Source organism: Triturus cristatus, chromosome 4_1, assembly GCF_964204655.1.
Source record: "Triturus cristatus chromosome 4_1, aTriCri1.1, whole genome shotgun sequence".
Lineage (NCBI taxonomy): Eukaryota > Metazoa > Chordata > Amphibia > Caudata > Salamandridae > Triturus > Triturus cristatus.
Genome location: NC_140585.1, coordinates 108,161,104 through 108,181,103, shown reverse-complemented (window position 1 = coordinate 108,181,103; position 20,000 = coordinate 108,161,104). Strand labels below are relative to the sequence as shown.

The 20,000-nt window shown below is 44.4% G+C and overlaps 24 non-coding genes across 24 annotated transcripts; 22 read left to right on the top strand and 2 right to left on the bottom strand.

Annotated features, from left to right (window-relative positions):
- The first annotated feature begins 133 nt into the window (after positions 1 to 133).
- TRNAY-GUA (transfer RNA tyrosine (anticodon GUA)) lies at positions 134 to 219 on the top strand. Its single transcript is given in 2 exon segments — positions 134 to 170; positions 184 to 219. It is a non-coding gene; the product is annotated as a tRNA-Tyr (tRNA).
- A 129-nt stretch (positions 220 to 348) lies between these two features.
- TRNAA-CGC (transfer RNA alanine (anticodon CGC)) lies at positions 349 to 420 on the top strand. Its single transcript has one exon. It is a non-coding gene; the product is annotated as a tRNA-Ala (tRNA).
- Positions 421 to 1,689: 1,269 nt separating this feature from the next.
- On the top strand, positions 1,690 to 1,775 carry TRNAY-GUA (transfer RNA tyrosine (anticodon GUA)). The gene is given in 2 exon segments: positions 1,690 to 1,726; positions 1,740 to 1,775. It is a non-coding gene; the product is annotated as a tRNA-Tyr (tRNA).
- A 1,470-nt stretch (positions 1,776 to 3,245) lies between these two features.
- On the top strand, positions 3,246 to 3,331 carry TRNAY-GUA (transfer RNA tyrosine (anticodon GUA)). The gene is given in 2 exon segments: positions 3,246 to 3,282; positions 3,296 to 3,331. It is a non-coding gene; the product is annotated as a tRNA-Tyr (tRNA).
- Positions 3,332 to 3,460: 129 nt separating this feature from the next.
- Positions 3,461 to 3,532, top strand: TRNAA-CGC (transfer RNA alanine (anticodon CGC)). The gene has a single exon. It is a non-coding gene; the product is annotated as a tRNA-Ala (tRNA).
- A 199-nt stretch (positions 3,533 to 3,731) lies between these two features.
- Positions 3,732 to 3,804, bottom strand: TRNAM-CAU (transfer RNA methionine (anticodon CAU)). Its single transcript has one exon. It is a non-coding gene; the product is annotated as a tRNA-Met (tRNA).
- Positions 3,805 to 4,801: 997 nt separating this feature from the next.
- TRNAY-GUA (transfer RNA tyrosine (anticodon GUA)) lies at positions 4,802 to 4,887 on the top strand. The gene is given in 2 exon segments: positions 4,802 to 4,838; positions 4,852 to 4,887. It is a non-coding gene; the product is annotated as a tRNA-Tyr (tRNA).
- Positions 4,888 to 5,014: 127 nt separating this feature from the next.
- On the top strand, positions 5,015 to 5,086 carry TRNAA-CGC (transfer RNA alanine (anticodon CGC)). Its single transcript has one exon. It is a non-coding gene; the product is annotated as a tRNA-Ala (tRNA).
- Positions 5,087 to 6,355: 1,269 nt separating this feature from the next.
- On the top strand, positions 6,356 to 6,441 carry TRNAY-GUA (transfer RNA tyrosine (anticodon GUA)). The gene is given in 2 exon segments: positions 6,356 to 6,392; positions 6,406 to 6,441. It is a non-coding gene; the product is annotated as a tRNA-Tyr (tRNA).
- A 129-nt stretch (positions 6,442 to 6,570) lies between these two features.
- On the top strand, positions 6,571 to 6,642 carry TRNAA-CGC (transfer RNA alanine (anticodon CGC)). The gene has a single exon. It is a non-coding gene; the product is annotated as a tRNA-Ala (tRNA).
- Positions 6,643 to 7,911: 1,269 nt separating this feature from the next.
- Positions 7,912 to 7,997, top strand: TRNAY-GUA (transfer RNA tyrosine (anticodon GUA)). The gene is given in 2 exon segments: positions 7,912 to 7,948; positions 7,962 to 7,997. It is a non-coding gene; the product is annotated as a tRNA-Tyr (tRNA).
- Positions 7,998 to 9,467: 1,470 nt separating this feature from the next.
- TRNAY-GUA (transfer RNA tyrosine (anticodon GUA)) lies at positions 9,468 to 9,553 on the top strand. Its single transcript is given in 2 exon segments — positions 9,468 to 9,504; positions 9,518 to 9,553. It is a non-coding gene; the product is annotated as a tRNA-Tyr (tRNA).
- Positions 9,554 to 11,023: 1,470 nt separating this feature from the next.
- TRNAY-GUA (transfer RNA tyrosine (anticodon GUA)) lies at positions 11,024 to 11,109 on the top strand. The gene is given in 2 exon segments: positions 11,024 to 11,060; positions 11,074 to 11,109. It is a non-coding gene; the product is annotated as a tRNA-Tyr (tRNA).
- Positions 11,110 to 11,236: 127 nt separating this feature from the next.
- TRNAA-CGC (transfer RNA alanine (anticodon CGC)) lies at positions 11,237 to 11,308 on the top strand. Its single transcript has one exon. It is a non-coding gene; the product is annotated as a tRNA-Ala (tRNA).
- Positions 11,309 to 12,577: 1,269 nt separating this feature from the next.
- Positions 12,578 to 12,663, top strand: TRNAY-GUA (transfer RNA tyrosine (anticodon GUA)). Its single transcript is given in 2 exon segments — positions 12,578 to 12,614; positions 12,628 to 12,663. It is a non-coding gene; the product is annotated as a tRNA-Tyr (tRNA).
- Positions 12,664 to 12,792: 129 nt separating this feature from the next.
- Positions 12,793 to 12,864, top strand: TRNAA-CGC (transfer RNA alanine (anticodon CGC)). Its single transcript has one exon. It is a non-coding gene; the product is annotated as a tRNA-Ala (tRNA).
- Positions 12,865 to 13,063: 199 nt separating this feature from the next.
- TRNAM-CAU (transfer RNA methionine (anticodon CAU)) lies at positions 13,064 to 13,136 on the bottom strand. Its single transcript has one exon. It is a non-coding gene; the product is annotated as a tRNA-Met (tRNA).
- Positions 13,137 to 14,133: 997 nt separating this feature from the next.
- TRNAY-GUA (transfer RNA tyrosine (anticodon GUA)) lies at positions 14,134 to 14,219 on the top strand. The gene is given in 2 exon segments: positions 14,134 to 14,170; positions 14,184 to 14,219. It is a non-coding gene; the product is annotated as a tRNA-Tyr (tRNA).
- A 127-nt stretch (positions 14,220 to 14,346) lies between these two features.
- Positions 14,347 to 14,418, top strand: TRNAA-CGC (transfer RNA alanine (anticodon CGC)). The gene has a single exon. It is a non-coding gene; the product is annotated as a tRNA-Ala (tRNA).
- Positions 14,419 to 15,687: 1,269 nt separating this feature from the next.
- Positions 15,688 to 15,773, top strand: TRNAY-GUA (transfer RNA tyrosine (anticodon GUA)). Its single transcript is given in 2 exon segments — positions 15,688 to 15,724; positions 15,738 to 15,773. It is a non-coding gene; the product is annotated as a tRNA-Tyr (tRNA).
- Positions 15,774 to 15,902: 129 nt separating this feature from the next.
- Positions 15,903 to 15,974, top strand: TRNAA-CGC (transfer RNA alanine (anticodon CGC)). Its single transcript has one exon. It is a non-coding gene; the product is annotated as a tRNA-Ala (tRNA).
- Positions 15,975 to 17,243: 1,269 nt separating this feature from the next.
- Positions 17,244 to 17,329, top strand: TRNAY-GUA (transfer RNA tyrosine (anticodon GUA)). The gene is given in 2 exon segments: positions 17,244 to 17,280; positions 17,294 to 17,329. It is a non-coding gene; the product is annotated as a tRNA-Tyr (tRNA).
- Positions 17,330 to 17,458: 129 nt separating this feature from the next.
- Positions 17,459 to 17,530, top strand: TRNAA-CGC (transfer RNA alanine (anticodon CGC)). Its single transcript has one exon. It is a non-coding gene; the product is annotated as a tRNA-Ala (tRNA).
- A 1,269-nt stretch (positions 17,531 to 18,799) lies between these two features.
- On the top strand, positions 18,800 to 18,885 carry TRNAY-GUA (transfer RNA tyrosine (anticodon GUA)). Its single transcript is given in 2 exon segments — positions 18,800 to 18,836; positions 18,850 to 18,885. It is a non-coding gene; the product is annotated as a tRNA-Tyr (tRNA).
- The last annotated feature ends 1,115 nt before the right edge of the window (positions 18,886 to 20,000 follow it).

Sequence of the window (20,000 nt, the reverse complement as noted above, 5' to 3'; positions counted from 1 at the left end):
TCTAAGAACTGGTGACTTTGAGAGGGAGCTGCAGGTAATGTTCATGATTTTCATCGATCTGCTCCTGATCCCCACCCCCACAACCTTTCTTGAGCGAGAGATAATTACAGCGCTGAAAGATACTTCAGCCACTCCTTCGATAGCTCAGTTGGTAGAGCGGAGGACTGTAGCATAAAGTCAGACATCCTTAGGTCGCTGGTTCAAATCCAGCTCGAAGGATTTTTTGCTTCGATTTCCATATATTTCACTTTTATTCAAACAATACCTTCCATTGATTATGATCGAGACTTTGCAGTCCCTGGGTTTCAGGGATTCCTTGCATCCATCAAACAGCTCGAGGGCAAAAGTGGGGATGTAGCTCAGTGGTAGAGCGCATGCTTCGCATGTATGAGGTCCCGGGTTCAATCCCCGGCATCTCCAGGAGCCTCTGTTCCTTATCTTGGCTTTTTTCCAGAAGGCTAGCCTGCCATCATGCAGAAAGAAGAAGTTTGTCATGCAGTTGGGGTGAGAGCCCCACTTAAATAGTCAGACATTTGCTTTGGAAAAATCTTTGAACTAGGCATAGTTTGCGCATTTCAAGAAAATCGGAGAATTTTGCATTCCAAAAGAAGGAAATAAATGCCCTCTCTGAGGATCGAACTCAGGACCTTCAGATTATGAGACTGACGCGCTGCCTACTGCGCTAAGAAGACTGTATATAGGCATCTGTACATAAGACCATGAAGATCATCCAGGTACAAGGCTGAAGGATTTTCCTGACTGACATTGTATACTGCAGAGTCGAATGGGGTGATGTGGCCGTCGGTTCAATGCAGGGTTTCCAATCATACAGTCAAACCTTGCAGAAGTGGGGATGTAGCTCAGTGGTAGAGCGCATGCTTTGCATGTATGAGGCCCCGGGTTCAATCCCCGGCATCTCCAGACTTTTGCCATGCTTACCTTGGATTTTGGGCCGAAAGCTAGGCTGGCATCATGATGAAGGAAGAGATATGTCCTCCAACCGGGATGAGGACCCCGCTTAATCTGTCAGACGTTTGCCTTGAAAAATCCCATGAAATGGGGCTATCTCATTTTTGATGATTATAGATCAAAAGAATCCTACTTGTTGAAGACATCAAAGTGATGATTCATCTTGACAACCATAATGCTTTGATGATAGAAATCTGTTGCATCTCTCTTGATCATTGGTAAGGGTTCTTCTTCTAAACCAGAGACTCTTTACAGTAGCTTTTAGAAAAACGGAATATTTTGTTTATCTCAATCACCTTCAATCTACAGATTTTTCCGTTCTCTTTCCTTTTGAAAATGCATCCAAAATGCACGTTCTTGATGCTGGGTGCGTAGTAATGACTCCCATAACTTTCTGTCATTTCTTTCATGGTTCCGCGCAGCCATCCATTTGCCACCAATGCTGCCCAAGGTCTTTGTATCAAAGTTCCTTTCCTTTCTGTAAAATTGAAATTTGGAGCACCCCTGCTTATCCCCAAGCCAAGACAGAACATGAACTTTGGTCTGAAATCCTCCTTTGGGGTGATAAGACGTACCTTACAGTGTGCTCTAAGAACTGGTGACTTTGAGAGGGAGCTGCAGGTAATGTTCATGATTTTCATCGATCTGCTCCTGATCCCCACCCCCACAACCTTTCTTGAGCGAGAGATAATTACAGCGCTGAAAGATACTTCAGCCACTCCTTCGATAGCTCAGTTGGTAGAGCGGAGGACTGTAGCATAAAGTCAGACATCCTTAGGTCGCTGGTTCAAATCCGGCTCGAAGGATTTTTTGCTTCGATTTCCATATCTTTCACTTTTATTCAAACAATACCTTCCATTGATTATGATCGAGACTTTGCAGTCCCTGGGTTTCAGGGATTCCTTGCATCCATCAAACAGCTCGAGGGCAAAAGTGGGGATGTAGCTCAGTGGTAGAGCGCATGCTTTGCATGTATGAGGTCCCGGGTTCAATCCCCGGCATCTCCAGGAGCCTCTGTTCCTTATCTTGGCTTTTTTCCAGAAGGCTAGCCTGCCATCATGCAGAAAGAAGAAGTTTGTCATGCAGTTGGGGTGAGAGCCCCACTTAAATAGTCAGACATTTGCTTTGGAAAAATCTTTGAACTAGGCATAGTTTGCGCATTTCAAGAAAATCGGAGAATTTTGCATTCCAAAAGAAGGAAATAAATGCCCTCTCTGAGGATCGAACTCAGGACCTTCAGATTATGAGACTGACGCGCTGCCTACTGCGCTAAGAAGACTGTATATAGGCATCTGTACATAAGACCATGAAGATCATCCAGGTACAAGGCTGAAGGATTTTCCTGACTGACATTGTATACTGCAGAGTCGAATGGGGTGATGTGGCCGTCGGTTCAATGCAGGGTTTCCAATCATACAGTCAAACCTTGCAGAAGTGGGGATGTAGCTCAGTGGTAGAGCGCATGCTTTGCATGTATGAGGCCCCGGGTTCAATCCCCGGCATCTCCAGACTTTTGCCATGCTTACCTTGGATTTTGGGCCGAAAGCTAGGCTGGCATCATGATGAAGGAAGAGATATGTCCTCCAACCGGGATGAGGACCCCGCTTAATCTGTCAGACGTTTGCCTTGAAAAATCCCATGAAATGGGGCTATCTCATTTTTGATGATTATAGATCAAAAGAATCCTACTTGTTGAAGACATCAAAGTGATGATTCATCTTGACAACCATAATGCTTTGATGATAGAAATCTGTCGCATCTCTCTTGATCATTGGTAAGGGTTCTTCTTCTAAACCAGAGACTCTTTACAGTAGCTTTTAGAAAAACGGAATATTTTGTTTATCTCAATCACCTTCAATCTACAGATTTTTCCGTTCTCTTTCCTTTTGAAAATGCATCCAAAATGCACGTTCTTGATGCTGGGTGCGTAGTAATGACTCCCATAACTTTCTGTCATTTCTTTCATGGTTCCGCGCAGCCATCCATTTGCCACCAATGCTGCCCAAGGTCTTTGTATCAAAGTTCCTTTCCTTTCTGTAAAATTGAAATTTGGAGCACCCCTGCTTATCCCCAAGCCAAGACAGAACATGAACTTTGGTCTGAAATCCTCCTTTGGGGTGATAAGACGTACCTTACAGTGTGCTCTAAGAACTGGTGACTTTGAGAGGGAGCTGCAGGTAATGTTCATGATTTTCATCGATCTGCTCCTGATCCCCACCCCCACAACCTTTCTTGAGCGAGAGATAATTACAGCGCTGAAAGATACTTCAGCCACTCCTTCGATAGCTCAGTTGGTAGAGCGGAGGACTGTAGCATAAAGTCAGACATCCTTAGGTCGCTGGTTCAAATCCGGCTCGAAGGATTTTTTGCTTCGATTTCCATATATTTCACTTTTATTCAAACAATACCTTCCATTGATTATGATCGAGACTTTGCAGTCCCTGGGTTTCAGGGATTCCTTGCATCCATCAAACAGCTCGAGTGCAAAAGTGGGGATGTAGCTCAGTGGTAGAGCGCATGCTTCGCATGTATGAGGTCCCGGGTTCAATCCCCGGCATCTCCAGGAGCCTCTGTTCCTTATCTTGGCTTTTTTCCAGAAGGCTAGCCTGCCATCATGCAGAAAGAAGAAGTTTGTCATGCAGTTGGGGTGAGAGCCCCACTTAAATAGTCAGACATTTGCTTTGGAAAAATCTTTGAACTAGGCATAGTTTGCGCATTTCAAGAAAATCGGAGAATTTTGCATTCCAAAAGAAGGAAATAAATGCCCTCTCTGAGGATCGAACTCAGGACCTTCAGATTATGAGACTGACGCGCTGCCTACTGCGCTAAGAAGGCTGTATATAGGCATCTGTACATAAGACCATGAAGATCATCCAGGTACAAGGCTGAAGGATTTTCCTGACTGACATTGTATACTGCAGAGTCAAATGGGGTGATGTGGCCGTCGGTTCAATGCAGGGTTTCCAATCATACAGTCAAACCTTGCAGAAGTGGGGATGTAGCTCAGTGGTAGAGCGCATGCTTTGCATGTATGAGGCCCCGGGTTCAATCCCCGGCATCTCCAGACTTTTGCCATGCTTACCTTGGATTTTGGGCCGAAAGCTAGGCTGGCATCATGATGAAGGAAGAGATATGTCCTCCAACCGGGATGAGGACCCCGCTTAATCTGTCAGACGTTTGCCTTGAAAAATCCCATGAAATGGGGCTATCTCATTTTTGATGATTATAGATCAAAAGAATCCTACTTGTTGAAGACATCAAAGTGATGATTCATCTTGACAACCATAATGCTTTGATGATAGAAATCTGTCGCATCTCTCTTGATCATTGGTAAGGGTTCTTCTTCTAAACCAGAGACTCTTTACAGTAGCTTTTAGAAAAACGGAATATTTTGTTTATCTCAATCACCTTCAATCTACAGATTTTTCCGTTCTCTTTCCTTTTGAAAATGCATCCAAAATGCACTTTCTTGATGCTGGGTGCGTAGTAATGACTCCCATAACTTTCTGTCATTTCTTTCATGGTTCCGCGCAGCCATCCATTTGCCACCAATGCTGCCCAAGGTCTTTGTATCAAAGTTCCTTTCCTTTCTGTAAAATTGAAATTTGGAGCACCCCTGCTTATCCCCAAGCCAAGACAGAACATGAACTTTGGTCTGAAATCCTCCTTTGGGGTGATAAGATGTACCTTACAGTGTGCTCTAAGAACTGGTGACTTTGAGAGGGAGCTGCAGGTAATGTTCATGATTTTCATCGATCTGCTCCTGATCCCCACCCCCACAACCTTTCTTGAGCGAGAGATAATTACAGCGCTGAAAGATACTTCAGCTACTCCTTCGATAGCTCAGTTGGTAGAGCGGAGGACTGTAGCATAAAGTCAGACATCCTTAGGTCGCTGGTTCAAATCCGGCTCGAAGGATTTTTTGCTTCGATTTCCATATATTTCACTTTTATTCAAACAATACCTTCCATTGATTATGATCGAGACTTTGCAGTCCCTGGGTTTCAGGGACCTTGCATCCATCAAACAGCTTGAGGGCAAAAGTGGGGATGTAGCTCAGTGGTAGAGCGCATGCTTCGCATGTATGAGGTCCCGGGTTCAATCCCCGGCATCTCCAGGAGCCTCTGTTCCTTATCTTGGCTTTTTTCCAGAAGGCTAGCCTGCCATCATGCAGAAAGAAGAAGTTTGTCATGCAGTTGGGGTGAGAGCCCCACTTAAATAGTCAGACATTTGCTTTGGAAAAATCTTTGAACTAGGCATAGTTTGCGCATTTCAAGAAAATCGGAGAATTTTGCATTCCAAAAGAAGGAAATAAATGCCCTCTCTGAGGATCGAACTCAGGACCTTCAGATTATGAGACTGACGCGCTGCCTACTGCGCTAAGAAGACTGTATATAGGCATCTGTACATAAGACCATGAAGATCATCCAGGTACAAGGCTGAAGGATTTTCCTGACTGACATTGTATACTGCAGAGTCGAATGGGGTGATGTGGCCGTCGGTTCAATGCAGGGTTTCCAATCATACAGTCAAACCTTGCAGAAGTGGGGATGTAGCTCAGTGGTAGAGCGCATGCTTTGCATGTATGAGGCCCCGGGTTCAATCCCCGGCATCTCCAGACTTTTGCCATTCTTACCTTGGATTTTGGGCCGAAAGCTAGGCTGGCATCATGATGAAGGAAGAGATATGTCCTCCAACCGGGATGAGGACCCCGCTTAATCTGTCAGACGTTTGCCTTGAAAAATCCCATGAAATGGGGCTATCTCATTTTTGATGATTATAGATCAAAAGAATCCTACTTGTTGAAGACATCAAAGTGATGATTCATCTTGACAACCATAATGCTTTGATGATAGAAATCTGTCGCATCTCTCTTGATCATTGGTAAGGGTTCTTCTTCTAAACCAGAGACTCTTTACAGTAGCTTTTAGAAAAACGGAATATTTTGTTTATCTCAATCACCTTCAATCTACAGATTTTTCCGTTCTCTTTCCTTTTGAAAATGCATCCAAAATGCACGTTCTTGATGCTGGGTGCGTAGTAATGACTCCCATAACTTTCTGTCATTTCTTTCATGGTTCCGCGCAGCCCTCCATTTGCCACCAATGCTGCCCAAGGTCTTTGTATCAAAGTTCCTTTCCTTTCTGTAAAATTGAAATTTGGAGCACCCCTGCTTATCCCCAAGCCAAGACAGAACATGAACTTTGGTCTGAAATCCTCCTTTGGGGTGATAAGACGTACCTTACAGTGTGCTCTAAGAACTGGTGACTTTGAGAGGGAGCTGCTGGTAATGTTCATGATTTTCATCGATCTGCTCCTGATCCCCACCCCCACAACCTTTCTTGAGCGAGAGATAATTACAGCGCTGAAAGATACTTCAGCCACTCCTTCGATAGCTCAGTTGGTAGAGCGGAGGACTGTAGCATAAAGTCAGACATCCTTAGGTCGCTGGTTCAAATCCGGCTCGAAGGATTTTTTGCTTCGATTTCCATATATTTCACTTTTATTCAAACAATACCTTCCATTGATTATGATCGAGACTTTGCAGTCCCTGGGTTTCAGGGATTCCTTGCATCCATCAAACAGCTCGAGGGCAAAAGTGGGGATGTAGCTCAGTGGTAGAGCGCATGCTTCGCATGTATGAGGTCCCGGGTTCAATCCCCGGCATCTCCAGGAGCCTCTGTTCCTTATCTTGGCTTTTTTCCAGAAGGCTAGCCTGCCATCATGCAGAAAGAAGAAGTTTGTCATGCAGTTGGGGTGAGAGCCCCACTTAAATAGTCAGACATTTGCTTTGGAAAAATCTTTGAACTAGGCATAGTTTGCGCATTTCAAGAAAATCGGAGAATTTTGCATTCCAAAAGAAGGAAATAAATGCCCTCTCTGAGGATCGAACTCAGGACCTTCAGATTATGAGACTGACGCGCTGCCTACTGCGCTAAGAAGACTGTATATAGGCATCTGTACATAAGACCATGAAGATCATCCAGGTACAAGGCTGAAGGATTTTCCTGACTGACATTGTATACTGCAGAGTCGAATGGGGTGATGTGGCCGTCGGTTCAATGCAGGGTTTCCAATCATACAGTCAAACCTTGCAGAAGTGGGGATGTAGCTCAGTGGTAGAGCGCATGCTTTGCATGTATGAGGCCCCGGGTTCAATCCCCGGCATCTCCAGACTTTTGCCATGCTTACCTTGGATTTTGGGCCGAAAGCTAGGCTGGCATCATGATGAAGGAAGAGATATGTCCTCCAACCGGGATGAGGACCCCGCTTAATCTGTCAGACGTTTGCCTTGAAAAATCCCATGAAATGGGGCTATCTCATTTTTGATGATTATAGATCAAAAGAATCCTACTTGTTGAAGACATCAAAGTGATGATTCATCTTGACAACCATAATGCTTTGATGATAGAAATCTGTCGCATCTCTCTTGATCATTGGTAAGGGTTCTTCTTCTAAACCAGAGACTCTTTACAGTAGCTTTTAGAAAAACGGAATATTTTGTTTATCTCAATCACCTTCAATCTACAGATTTTTCCGTTCTCTTTCCTTTTGAAAATGCATCCAAAATGCACGTTCTTGATGCTGGGTGCGTAGTAATGACTCCCATAACTTTCTGTCATTTCTTTCATGGTTCCGCGCAGCCATCCATTTGCCACCAATGCTGCCCAAGGTCTTTGTATCAAAGTTCCTTTCCTTTCTGTAAAATTGAAATTTGGAGCACCCCTGCTTATCCCCAAGCCAAGACAGAACATGAACTTTGGTCTGAAATCCTCCTTTGGGGTGATAAGACGTACCTTACAGTGTGCTCTAAGAACTGGTGACTTTGAGAGGGAGCTGCAGGTAATGTTCATGATTTTCATCGATCTGCTCCTGATCCCCACCCCCACAACCTTTCTTGAGCGAGAGATAATTACAGCGCTGAAAGATACTTCAGCCACTCCTTCGATAGCTCAGTTGGTAGAGCGGAGGACTGTAGCATAAAGTCAGACATCCTTAGGTCGCTGGTTCAAATCCGGCTCGAAGGATTTTTTGCTTCGATTTCCATATCTTTCACTTTTATTCAAACAATACCTTCCATTGATTATGATCGAGACTTTGCAGTCCCTGGGTTTCAGGGATTCCTTGCATCCATCAAACAGCTCGAGGGCAAAAGTGGGGATGTAGCTCAGTGGTAGAGCGCATGCTTTGCATGTATGAGGTCCCGGGTTCAATCCCCGGCATCTCCAGGAGCCTCTGTTCCTTATCTTGGCTTTTTTCCAGAAGGCTAGCCTGCCATCATGCAGAAAGAAGAAGTTTGTCATGCAGTTGGGGTGAGAGCCCCACTTAAATAGTCAGACATTTGCTTTGGAAAAATCTTTGAACTAGGCATAGTTTGCGCATTTCAAGAAAATCGGAGAATTTTGCATTCCAAAAGAAGGAAATAAATGCCCTCTCTGAGGATCGAACTCAGGACCTTCAGATTATGAGACTGACGCGCTGCCTACTGCGCTAAGAAGACTGTATATAGGCATCTGTACATAAGACCATGAAGATCATCCAGGTACAAGGCTGAAGGATTTTCCTGACTGACATTGTATACTGCAGAGTCGAATGGGGTGATGTGGCCGTCGGTTCAATGCAGGGTTTCCAATCATACAGTCAAACCTTGCAGAAGTGGGGATGTAGCTCAGTGGTAGAGCGCATGCTTTGCATGTATGAGGCCCCGGGTTCAATCCCCGGCATCTCCAGACTTTTGCCATGCTTACCTTGGATTTTGGGCCGAAAGCTAGGCTGGCATCATGATGAAGGAAGAGATATGTCCTCCAACCGGGATGAGGACCCCGCTTAATCTGTCAGACGTTTGCCTTGAAAAATCCCATGAAATGGGGCTATCTCATTTTTGATGATTATAGATCAAAAGAATCCTACTTGTTGAAGACATCAAAGTGATGATTCATCTTGACAACCATAATGCTTTGATGATAGAAATCTGTCGCATCTCTCTTGATCATTGGTAAGGGTTCTTCTTCTAAACCAGAGACTCTTTACAGTAGCTTTTAGAAAAACGGAATATTTTGTTTATCTCAATCACCTTCAATCTACAGATTTTTCCGTTCTCTTTCCTTTTGAAAATGCATCCAAAATGCACGTTCTTGATGCTGGGTGCGTAGTAATGACTCCCATAACTTTCTGTCATTTCTTTCATGGTTCCGCGCAGCCATCCATTTGCCACCAATGCTGCCCAAGGTCTTTGTATCAAAGTTCCTTTCCTTTCTGTAAAATTGAAATTTGGAGCACCCCTGCTTATCCCCAAGCCAAGACAGAACATGAACTTTGGTCTGAAATCCTCCTTTGGGGTGATAAGACGTACCTTACAGTGTGCTCTAAGAACTGGTGACTTTGAGAGGGAGCTGCAGGTAATGTTCATGATTTTCATCGATCTGCTCCTGATCCCCACCCCCACAACCTTTCTTGAGCGAGAGATAATTACAGCGCTGAAAGATACTTCAGCCACTCCTTCGATAGCTCAGTTGGTAGAGCGGAGGACTGTAGCATAAAGTCAGACATCCTTAGGTCGCTGGTTCAAATCCGGCTCGAAGGATTTTTTGCTTCGATTTCCATATCTTTCACTTTTATTCAAACAATACCTTCCATTGATTATGATCGAGACTTTGCAGTCCCTGGGTTTCAGGGATTCCTTGCATCCATCAAACAGCTCGAGGGCAAAAGTGGGGATGTAGCTCAGTGGTAGAGCGCATGCTTTGCATGTATGAGGTCCCGGGTTCAATCCCCGGCATCTCCAGGAGCCTCTGTTCCTTATCTTGGCTTTTTTCCAGAAGGCTAGCCTGCCATCATGCAGAAAGAAGAAGTTTGTCATGCAGTTGGGGTGAGAGCCCCACTTAAATAGTCAGACATTTGCTTTGGAAAAATCTTTGAACTAGGCATAGTTTGCGCATTTCAAGAAAATCGGAGAATTTTGCATTCCAAAAGAAGGAAATAAATGCCCTCTCTGAGGATCGAACTCAGGACCTTCAGATTATGAGACTGACGCGCTGCCTACTGCGCTAAGAAGACTGTATATAGGCATCTGTACATAAGACCATGAAGATCATCCAGGTACAAGGCTGAAGGATTTTCCTGACTGACATTGTATACTGCAGAGTCGAATGGGGTGATGTGGCCGTCGGTTCAATGCAGGGTTTCCAATCATACAGTCAAACCTTGCAGAAGTGGGGATGTAGCTCAGTGGTAGAGCGCATGCTTTGCATGTATGAGGCCCCGGGTTCAATCCCCGGCATCTCCAGACTTTTGCCATGCTTACCTTGGATTTTGGGCCGAAAGCTAGGCTGGCATCATGATGAAGGAAGAGATATGTCCTCCAACCGGGATGAGGACCCCGCTTAATCTGTCAGACGTTTGCCTTGAAAAATCCCATGAAATGGGGCTATCTCATTTTTGATGATTATAGATCAAAAGAATCCTACTTGTTGAAGACATCAAAGTGATGATTCATCTTGACAACCATAATGCTTTGATGATAGAAATCTGTCGCATCTCTCTTGATCATTGGTAAGGGTTCTTCTTCTAAACCAGAGACTCTTTACAGTAGCTTTTAGAAAAACGGAATATTTTGTTTATCTCAATCACCTTCAATCTACAGATTTTTCCGTTCTCTTTCCTTTTGAAAATGCATCCAAAATGCACTTTCTTGATGCTGGGTGCGTAGTAATGACTCCCATAACTTTCTGTCATTTCTTTCATGGTTCCGCGCAGCCATCCATTTGCCACCAATGCTGCCCAAGGTCTTTGTATCAAAGTTCCTTTCCTTTCTGTAAAATTGAAATTTGGAGCACCCCTGCTTATCCCCAAGCCAAGACAGAACATGAACTTTGGTCTGAAATCCTCCTTTGGGGTGATAAGATGTACCTTACAGTGTGCTCTAAGAACTGGTGACTTTGAGAGGGAGCTGCAGGTAATGTTCATGATTTTCATCGATCTGCTCCTGATCCCCACCCCCACAACCTTTCTTGAGCGAGAGATAATTACAGCGCTGAAAGATACTTCAGCCACTCCTTCGATAGCTCAGTTGGTAGAGCGGAGGACTGTAGCATAAAGTCAGACATCCTTAGGTCGCTGGTTCAAATCCGGCTCGAAGGATTTTTTGCTTCGATTTCCATATATTTCACTTTTATTCAAACAATACCTTCCATTGATTATGATCGAGACTTTGCAGTCCCTGGGTTTCAGGGACCTTGCATCCATCAAACAGCTTGAGGGCAAAAGTGGGGATGTAGCTCAGTGGTAGAGCGCATGCTTCGCATGTATGAGGTCCCGGGTTCAATCCCCGGCATCTCCAGGAGCCTCTGTTCCTTATCTTGGCTTTTTTCCAGAAGGCTAGCCTGCCATCATGCAGAAAGAAGAAGTTTGTCATGCAGTTGGGGTGAGAGCCCCACTTAAATAGTCAGACATTTGCTTTGGAAAAATCTTTGAACTAGGCATAGTTTGCGCATTTCAAGAAAATCGGAGAATTTTGCATTCCAAAAGAAGGAAATAAATGCCCTCTCTGAGGATCGAACTCAGGACCTTCAGATTATGAGACTGACGCGCTGCCTACTGCGCTAAGAAGACTGTATATAGGCATCTGTACATAAGACCATGAAGATCATCCAGGTACAAGGCTGAAGGATTTTCCTGACTGACATTGTATACTGCAGAGTCGAATGGGGTGATGTGGCCGTCGGTTCAATGCAGGGTTTCCAATCATACAGTCAAACCTTGCAGAAGTGGGGATGTAGCTCAGTGGTAGAGCGCATGCTTTGCATGTATGAGGCCCCGGGTTCAATCCCCGGCATCTCCAGACTTTTGCCATTCTTACCTTGGATTTTGGGCCGAAAGCTAGGCTGGCATCATGATGAAGGAAGAGATATGTCCTCCAACCGGGATGAGGACCCCGCTTAATCTGTCAGACGTTTGCCTTGAAAAATCCCATGAAATGGGGCTATCTCATTTTTGATGATTATAGATCAAAAGAATCCTACTTGTTGAAGATATCAAAGTGATGATTCATCTTGACAACCATAATGCTTTGATGATAGAAATCTGTCGCATCTCTCTTGATCATTGGTAAGGGTTCTTCTTCTAAACCAGAGACTCTTTACAGTAGCTTTTAGAAAAACGGAATATTTTGTTTATCTCAATCACCTTCAATCTACAGATTTTTCCGTTCTCTTTCCTTTTGAAAATGCATCCAAAATGCACGTTCTTGATGCTGGGTGCGTAGTAATGACTCCCATAACTTTCTGTCATTTCTTTCATGGTTCCGCGCAGCCCTCCATTTGCCACCAATGCTGCCCAAGGTCTTTGTATCAAAGTTCCTTTCCTTTCTGTAAAATTGAAATTTGGAGCACCCCTGCTTATCCCCAAGCCAAGACAGAACATGAACTTTGGTCTGAAATCCTCCTTTGGGGTGATAAGACGTACCTTACAGTGTGCTCTAAGAACTGGTGACTTTGAGAGGGAGCTGCTGGTAATGTTCATGATTTTCATCGATCTGCTCCTGATCCCCACCCCCACAACCTTTCTTGAGCGAGAGATAATTACAGCGCTGAAAGATACTTCAGCCACTCCTTCGATAGCTCAGTTGGTAGAGCGGAGGACTGTAGCATAAAGTCAGACATCCTTAGGTCGCTGGTTCAAATCCGGCTCGAAGGATTTTTTGCTTCGATTTCCATATATTTCACTTTTATTCAAACAATACCTTCCATTGATTATGATCGAGACTTTGCAGTCCCTGGGTTTCAGGGATTCCTTGCATCCATCAAACAGCTCGAGGGCAAAAGTGGGGATGTAGCTCAGTGGTAGAGCGCATGCTTCGCATGTATGAGGTCCCGGGTTCAATCCCCGGCATCTCCAGGAGCCTCTGTTCCTTATCTTGGCTTTTTTCCAGAAGGCTAGCCTGCCATCATGCAGAAAGAAGAAGTTTGTCATGCAGTTGGGGTGAGAGCCCCACTTAAATAGTCAGACATTTGCTTTGGAAAAATCTTTGAACTAGGCATAGTTTGCGCATTTCAAGAAAATCGGAGAATTTTGCATTCCAAAAGAAGGAAATAAATGCCCTCTCTGAGGATCGAACTCAGGACCTTCAGATTATGAGACTGACGCGCTGCCTACTGCGCTAAGAAGGCTGTATATAGGCATCTGTACATAAGACCATGAAGATCATCCAGGTACAAGGCTGAAGGATTTTCCTGACTGACATTGTATACTGCAGAGTCAAATGGGGTGATGTGGCCGTCGGTTCAATGCAGGGTTTCCAATCATACAGTCAAACCTTGCAGAAGTGGGGATGTAGCTCAGTGGTAGAGCGCATGCTTTGCATGTATGAGGCCCCGGGTTCAATCCCCGGCATCTCCAGACTTTTGCCATGCTTACCTTGGATTTTGGGCCGAAAGCTAGGCTGGCATCATGATGAAGGAAGAGATATGTCCTCCAACCGGGATGAGGACCCCGCTTAATCTGTCAGACGTTTGCCTTGAAAAATCCCATGAAATGGGGCTATCTCATTTTTGATGATTATAGATCAAAAGAATCCTACTTGTTGAAGACATCAAAGTGATGATTCATCTTGACAACCATAATGCTTTGATGATAGAAATCTGTCGCATCTCTCTTGATCATTGGTAAGGGTTCTTCTTCTAAACCAGAGACTCTTTACAGTAGCTTTTAGAAAAACGGAATATTTTGTTTATCTCAATCACCTTCAATCTACAGATTTTTCCGTTCTCTTTCCTTTTGAAAATGCATCCAAAATGCACTTTCTTGATGCTGGGTGCGTAGTAATGACTCCCATAACTTTCTGTCATTTCTTTCATGGTTCCGCGCAGCCATCCATTTGCCACCAATGCTGCCCAAGGTCTTTGTATCAAAGTTCCTTTCCTTTCTGTAAAATTGAAATTTGGAGCACCCCTGCTTATCCCCAAGCCAAGACAGAACATGAACTTTGGTCTGAAATCCTCCTTTGGGGTGATAAGATGTACCTTACAGTGTGCTCTAAGAACTGGTGACTTTGAGAGGGAGCTGCAGGTAATGTTCATGATTTTCATCGATCTGCTCCTGATCCCCACCCCCACAACCTTTCTTGAGCGAGAGATAATTACAGCGCTGAAAGATACTTCAGCCACTCCTTCGATAGCTCAGTTGGTAGAGCGGAGGACTGTAGCATAAAGTCAGACATCCTTAGGTCGCTGGTTCAAATCCGGCTCGAAGGATTTTTTGCTTCGATTTCCATATATTTCACTTTTATTCAAACAATACCTTCCATTGATTATGATCGAGACTTTGCAGTCCCTGGGTTTCAGGGACCTTGCATCCATCAAACAGCTTGAGGGCAAAAGTGGGGATGTAGCTCAGTGGTAGAGCGCATGCTTCGCATGTATGAGGTCCCGGGTTCAATCCCCGGCATCTCCAGGAGCCTCTGTTCCTTATCTTGGCTTTTTTCCAGAAGGCTAGCCTGCCATCATGCAGAAAGAAGAAGTTTGTCATGCAGTTGGGGTGAGAGCCCCACTTAAATAGTCAGACATTTGCTTTGGAAAAATCTTTGAACTAGGCATAGTTTGCGCATTTCAAGAAAATCGGAGAATTTTGCATTCCAAAAGAAGGAAATAAATGCCCTCTCTGAGGATCGAACTCAGGACCTTCAGATTATGAGACTGACGCGCTGCCTACTGCGCTAAGAAGACTGTATATAGGCATCTGTACATAAGACCATGAAGATCATCCAGGTACAAGGCTGAAGGATTTTCCTGACTGACATTGTATACTGCAGAGTCGAATGGGGTGATGTGGCCGTCGGTTCAATGCAGGGTTTCCAATCATACAGTCAAACCTTGCAGAAGTGGGGATGTAGCTCAGTGGTAGAGCGCATGCTTTGCATGTATGAGGCCCCGGGTTCAATCCCCGGCATCTCCAGACTTTTGCCATTCTTACCTTGGATTTTGGGCCGAAAGCTAGGCTGGCATCATGATGAAGGAAGAGATATGTCCTCCAACCGGGATGAGGACCCCGCTTAATCTGTCAGACGTTTGCCTTGAAAAATCCCATGAAATGGGGCTATCTCATTTTTGATGATTATAGATCAAAAGAATCCTACTTGTTGAAGACATCAAAGTGATGATTCATCTTGACAACCATAATGCTTTGATGATAGAAATCTGTCGCATCTCTCTTGATCATTGGTAAGGGTTCTTCTTCTAAACCAGAGACTCTTTACAGTAGCTTTTAGAAAAACGGAATATTTTGTTTATCTCAATCACCTTCAATCTACAGATTTTTCCGTTCTCTTTCCTTTTGAAAATGCATCCAAAATGCACGTTCTTGATGCTGGGTGCGTAGTAATGACTCCCATAACTTTCTGTCATTTCTTTCATGGTTCCGCGCAGCCCTCCATTTGCCACCAATGCTGCCCAAGGTCTTTGTATCAAAGTTCCTTTCCTTTCTGTAAAATTGAAATTTGGAGCACCCCTGCTTATCCCCAAGCCAAGACAGAACATGAACTTTGGTCTGAAATCCTCCTTTGGGGTGATAAGACGTACCTTACAGTGTGCTCTAAGAACTGGTGACTTTGAGAGGGAGCTGCTGGTAATGTTCATGATTTTCATCGATCTGCTCCTGATCCCCACCCCCACAACCTTTCTTGAGCGAGAGATAATTACAGCGCTGAAAGATACTTCAGCCACTCCTTCGATAGCTCAGTTGGTAGAGCGGAGGACTGTAGCATAAAGTCAGACATCCTTAGGTCGCTGGTTCAAATCCGGCTCGAAGGATTTTTTGCTTCGATTTCCATATATTTCACTTTTATTCAAACAATACCTTCCATTGATTATGATCGAGACTTTGCAGTCCCTGGGTTTCAGGGATTCCTTGCATCCATCAAACAGCTCGAGGGCAAAAGTGGGGATGTAGCTCAGTGGTAGAGCGCATGCTTCGCATGTATGAGGTCCCGGGTTCAATCCCCGGCATCTCCAGGAGCCTCTGTTCCTTATCTTGGCTTTTTTCCAGAAGGCTAGCCTGCCATCATGCAGAAAGAAGAAGTTTGTCATGCAGTTGGGGTGAGAGCCCCACTTAAATAGTCAGACATTTGCTTTGGAAAAATCTTTGAACTAGGCATAGTTTGCGCATTTCAAGAAAATCGGAGAATTTTGCATTCCAAAAGAAGGAAATAAATGCCCTCTCTGAGGATCGAACTCAGGACCTTCAGATTATGAGACTGACGCGCTGCCTACTGCGCTAAGAAGACTGTATATAGGCATCTGTACATAAGACCATGAAGATCATCCAGGTACAAGGCTGAAGGATTTTCCTGACTGACATTGTATACTGCAGAGTCGAATGGGGTGATGTGGCCGTCGGTTCAATGCAGGGTTTCCAATCATACAGTCAAACCTTGCAGAAGTGGGGATGTAGCTCAGTGGTAGAGCGCATGCTTTGCATGTATGAGGCCCCGGGTTCAATCCCCGGCATCTCCAGACTTTTGCCATGCTTACCTTGGATTTTGGGCCGAAAGCTAGGCTGGCATCATGATGAAGGAAGAGATATGTCCTCCAACCGGGATGAGGACCCCGCTTAATCTGTCAGACGTTTGCCTTGAAAAATCCCATGAAATGGGGCTATCTCATTTTTGATGATTATAGATCAAAAGAATCCTACTTGTTGAAGACATCAAAGTGATGATTCATCTTGACAACCATAATGCTTTGATGATAGAAATCTGTCGCATCTCTCTTGATCATTGGTAAGGGTTCTTCTTCTAAACCAGAGACTCTTTACAGTAGCTTTTAGAAAAACGGAATATTTTGTTTATCTCAATCACCTTCAATCTACAGATTTTTCCGTTCTCTTTCCTTTTGAAAATGCATCCAAAATGCACGTTCTTGATGCTGGGTGCGTAGTAATGACTCCCATAACTTTCTGTCATTTCTTTCATGGTTCCGCGCAGCCATCCATTTGCCACCAATGCTGCCCAAGGTCTTTGTATCAAAGTTCCTTTCCTTTCTGTAAAATTGAAATTTGGAGCACCCCTGCTTATCCCCAAGCCAAGACAGAACATGAACTTTGGTCTGAAATCCTCCTTTGGGGTGATAAGACGTACCTTACAGTGTGCTCTAAGAACTGGTGACTTTGAGAGGGAGCTGCAGGTAATGTTCATGATTTTCATCGATCTGCTCCTGATCCCCACCCCCACAACCTTTCTTGAGCGAGAGATAATTACAGCGCTGAAAGATACTTCAGCCACTCCTTCGATAGCTCAGTTGGTAGAGCGGAGGACTGTAGCATAAAGTCAGACATCCTTAGGTCGCTGGTTCAAATCCGGCTCGAAGGATTTTTTGCTTCGATTTCCATATATTTCACTTTTATTCAAACAATACCTTCCATTGATTATGATCGAGACTTTGCAGTCCCTGGGTTTCAGGGATTCCTTGCATCCATCAAACAGCTCGAGGGCAAAAGTGGGGATGTAGCTCAGTGGTAGAGCGCATGCTTCGCATGTATGAGGTCCCGGGTTCAATCCCCGGCATCTCCAGGAGCCTCTGTTCCTTATCTTGGCTTTTTTCCAGAAGGCTAGCCTGCCATCATGCAGAAAGAAGAAGTTTGTCATGCAGTTGGGGTGAGAGCCCCACTTAAATAGTCAGACATTTGCTTTGGAAAAATCTTTGAACTAGGCATAGTTTGCGCATTTCAAGAAAATCGGAGAATTTTGCATTCCAAAAGAAGGAAATAAATGCCCTCTCTGAGGATCGAACTCAGGACCTTCAGATTATGAGACTGACGCGCTGCCTACTGCGCTAAGAAGACTGTATATAGGCATCTGTACATAAGACCATGAAGATCATCCAGGTACAAGGCTGAAGGATTTTCCTGACTGACATTGTATACTGCAGAGTCGAATGGGGTGATGTGGCCGTCGGTTCAATGCAGGGTTTCCAATCATACAGTCAAACCTTGCAGAAGTGGGGATGTAGCTCAGTGGTAGAGCGCATGCTTTGCATGTATGAGGCCCCGGGTTCAATCCCCGGCATCTCCAGACTTTTGCCATGCTTACCTTGGATTTTGGGCCGAAAGCTAGGCTGGCATCATGATGAAGGAAGAGATATGTCCTCCAACCGGGATGAGGACCCCGCTTAATCTGTCAGACGTTTGCCTTGAAAAATCCCATGAAATGGGGCTATCTCATTTTTGATGATTATAGATCAAAAGAATCCTACTTGTTGAAGACATCAAAGTGATGATTCATCTTGACAACCATAATGCTTTGATGATAGAAATCTGTCGCATCTCTCTTGATCATTGGTAAGGGTTCTTCTTCTAAACCAGAGACTCTTTACAGTAGCTTTTAGAAAAACGGAATATTTTGTTTATCTCAATCACCTTCAATCTACAGATTTTTCCGTTCTCTTTCCTTTTGAAAATGCATCCAAAATGCACGTTCTTGATGCTGGGTGCGTAGTAATGACTCCCATAACTTTCTGTCATTTCTTTCATGGTTCCGCGCAGCCATCCATTTGCCACCAATGCTGCCCAAGGTCTTTGTATCAAAGTTCCTTTCCTTTCTGTAAAATTGAAATTTGGAGCACCCCTGCTTATCCCCAAGCCAAGACAGAACATGAACTTTGGTCTGAAATCCTCCTTTGGGGTGATAAGACGTACCTTACAGTGTGCTCTAAGAACTGGTGACTTTGAGAGGGAGCTGCAGGTAATGTTCATGATTTTCATCGATCTGCTCCTGATCCCCACCCCCACAACCTTTCTTGAGCGAGAGATAATTACAGCGCTGAAAGATACTTCAGCCACTCCTTCGATAGCTCAGTTGGTAGAGCGGAGGACTGTAGCATAAAGTCAGACATCCTTAGGTCGCTGGTTCAAATCCGGCTCGAAGGATTTTTTGCTTCGATTTCCATATCTTTCACTTTTATTCAAACAATACCTTCCATTGATTATGATCGAGACTTTGCAGTCCCTGGGTTTCAGGGATTCCTTGCATCCATCAAACAGCTCGAGGGCAAAAGTGGGGATGTAGCTCAGTGGTAGAGCGCATGCTTTGCATGTATGAGGTCCCGGGTTCAATCCCCGGCATCTCCAGGAGCCTCTGTTCCTTATCTTGGCTTTTTTCCAGAAGGCTAGCCTGCCATCATGCAGAAAGAAGAAGTTTGTCATGCAGTTGGGGTGAGAGCCCCACTTAAATAGTCAGACATTTGCTTTGGAAAAATCTTTGAACTAGGCATAGTTTGCGCATTTCAAGAAAATCGGAGAATTTTGCATTCCAAAAGAAGGAAATAAATGCCCTCTCTGAGGATCGAACTCAGGACCTTCAGATTATGAGACTGACGCGCTGCCTACTGCGCTAAGAAGACTGTATATAGGCATCTGTACATAAGACCATGAAGATCATCCAGGTACAAGGCTGAAGGATTTTCCTGACTGACATTGTATACTGCAGAGTCGAATGGGGTGATGTGGCCGTCGGTTCAATGCAGGGTTTCCAATCATACAGTCAAACCTTGCAGAAGTGGGGATGTAGCTCAGTGGTAGAGCGCATGCTTTGCATGTATGAGGCCCCGGGTTCAATCCCCGGCATCTCCAGACTTTTGCCATGCTTACCTTGGATTTTGGGCCGAAAGCTAGGCTGGCATCATGATGAAGGAAGAGATATGTCCTCCAACCGGGATGAGGACCCCGCTTAATCTGTCAGACGTTTGCCTTGAAAAATCCCATGAAATGGGGCTATCTCATTTTTGATGATTATAGATCAAAAGAATCCTACTTGTTGAAGACATCAAAGTGATGATTCATCTTGACAACCATAATGCTTTGATGATAGAAATCTGTCGCATCTCTCTTGATCATTGGTAAGGGTTCTTCTTCTAAACCAGAGACTCTTTACAGTAGCTTTTAGAAAAACGGAATATTTTGTTTATCTCAATCACCTTCAATCTACAGATTTTTCCGTTCTCTTTCCTTTTGAAAATGCATCCAAAATGCACGTTCTTGATGCT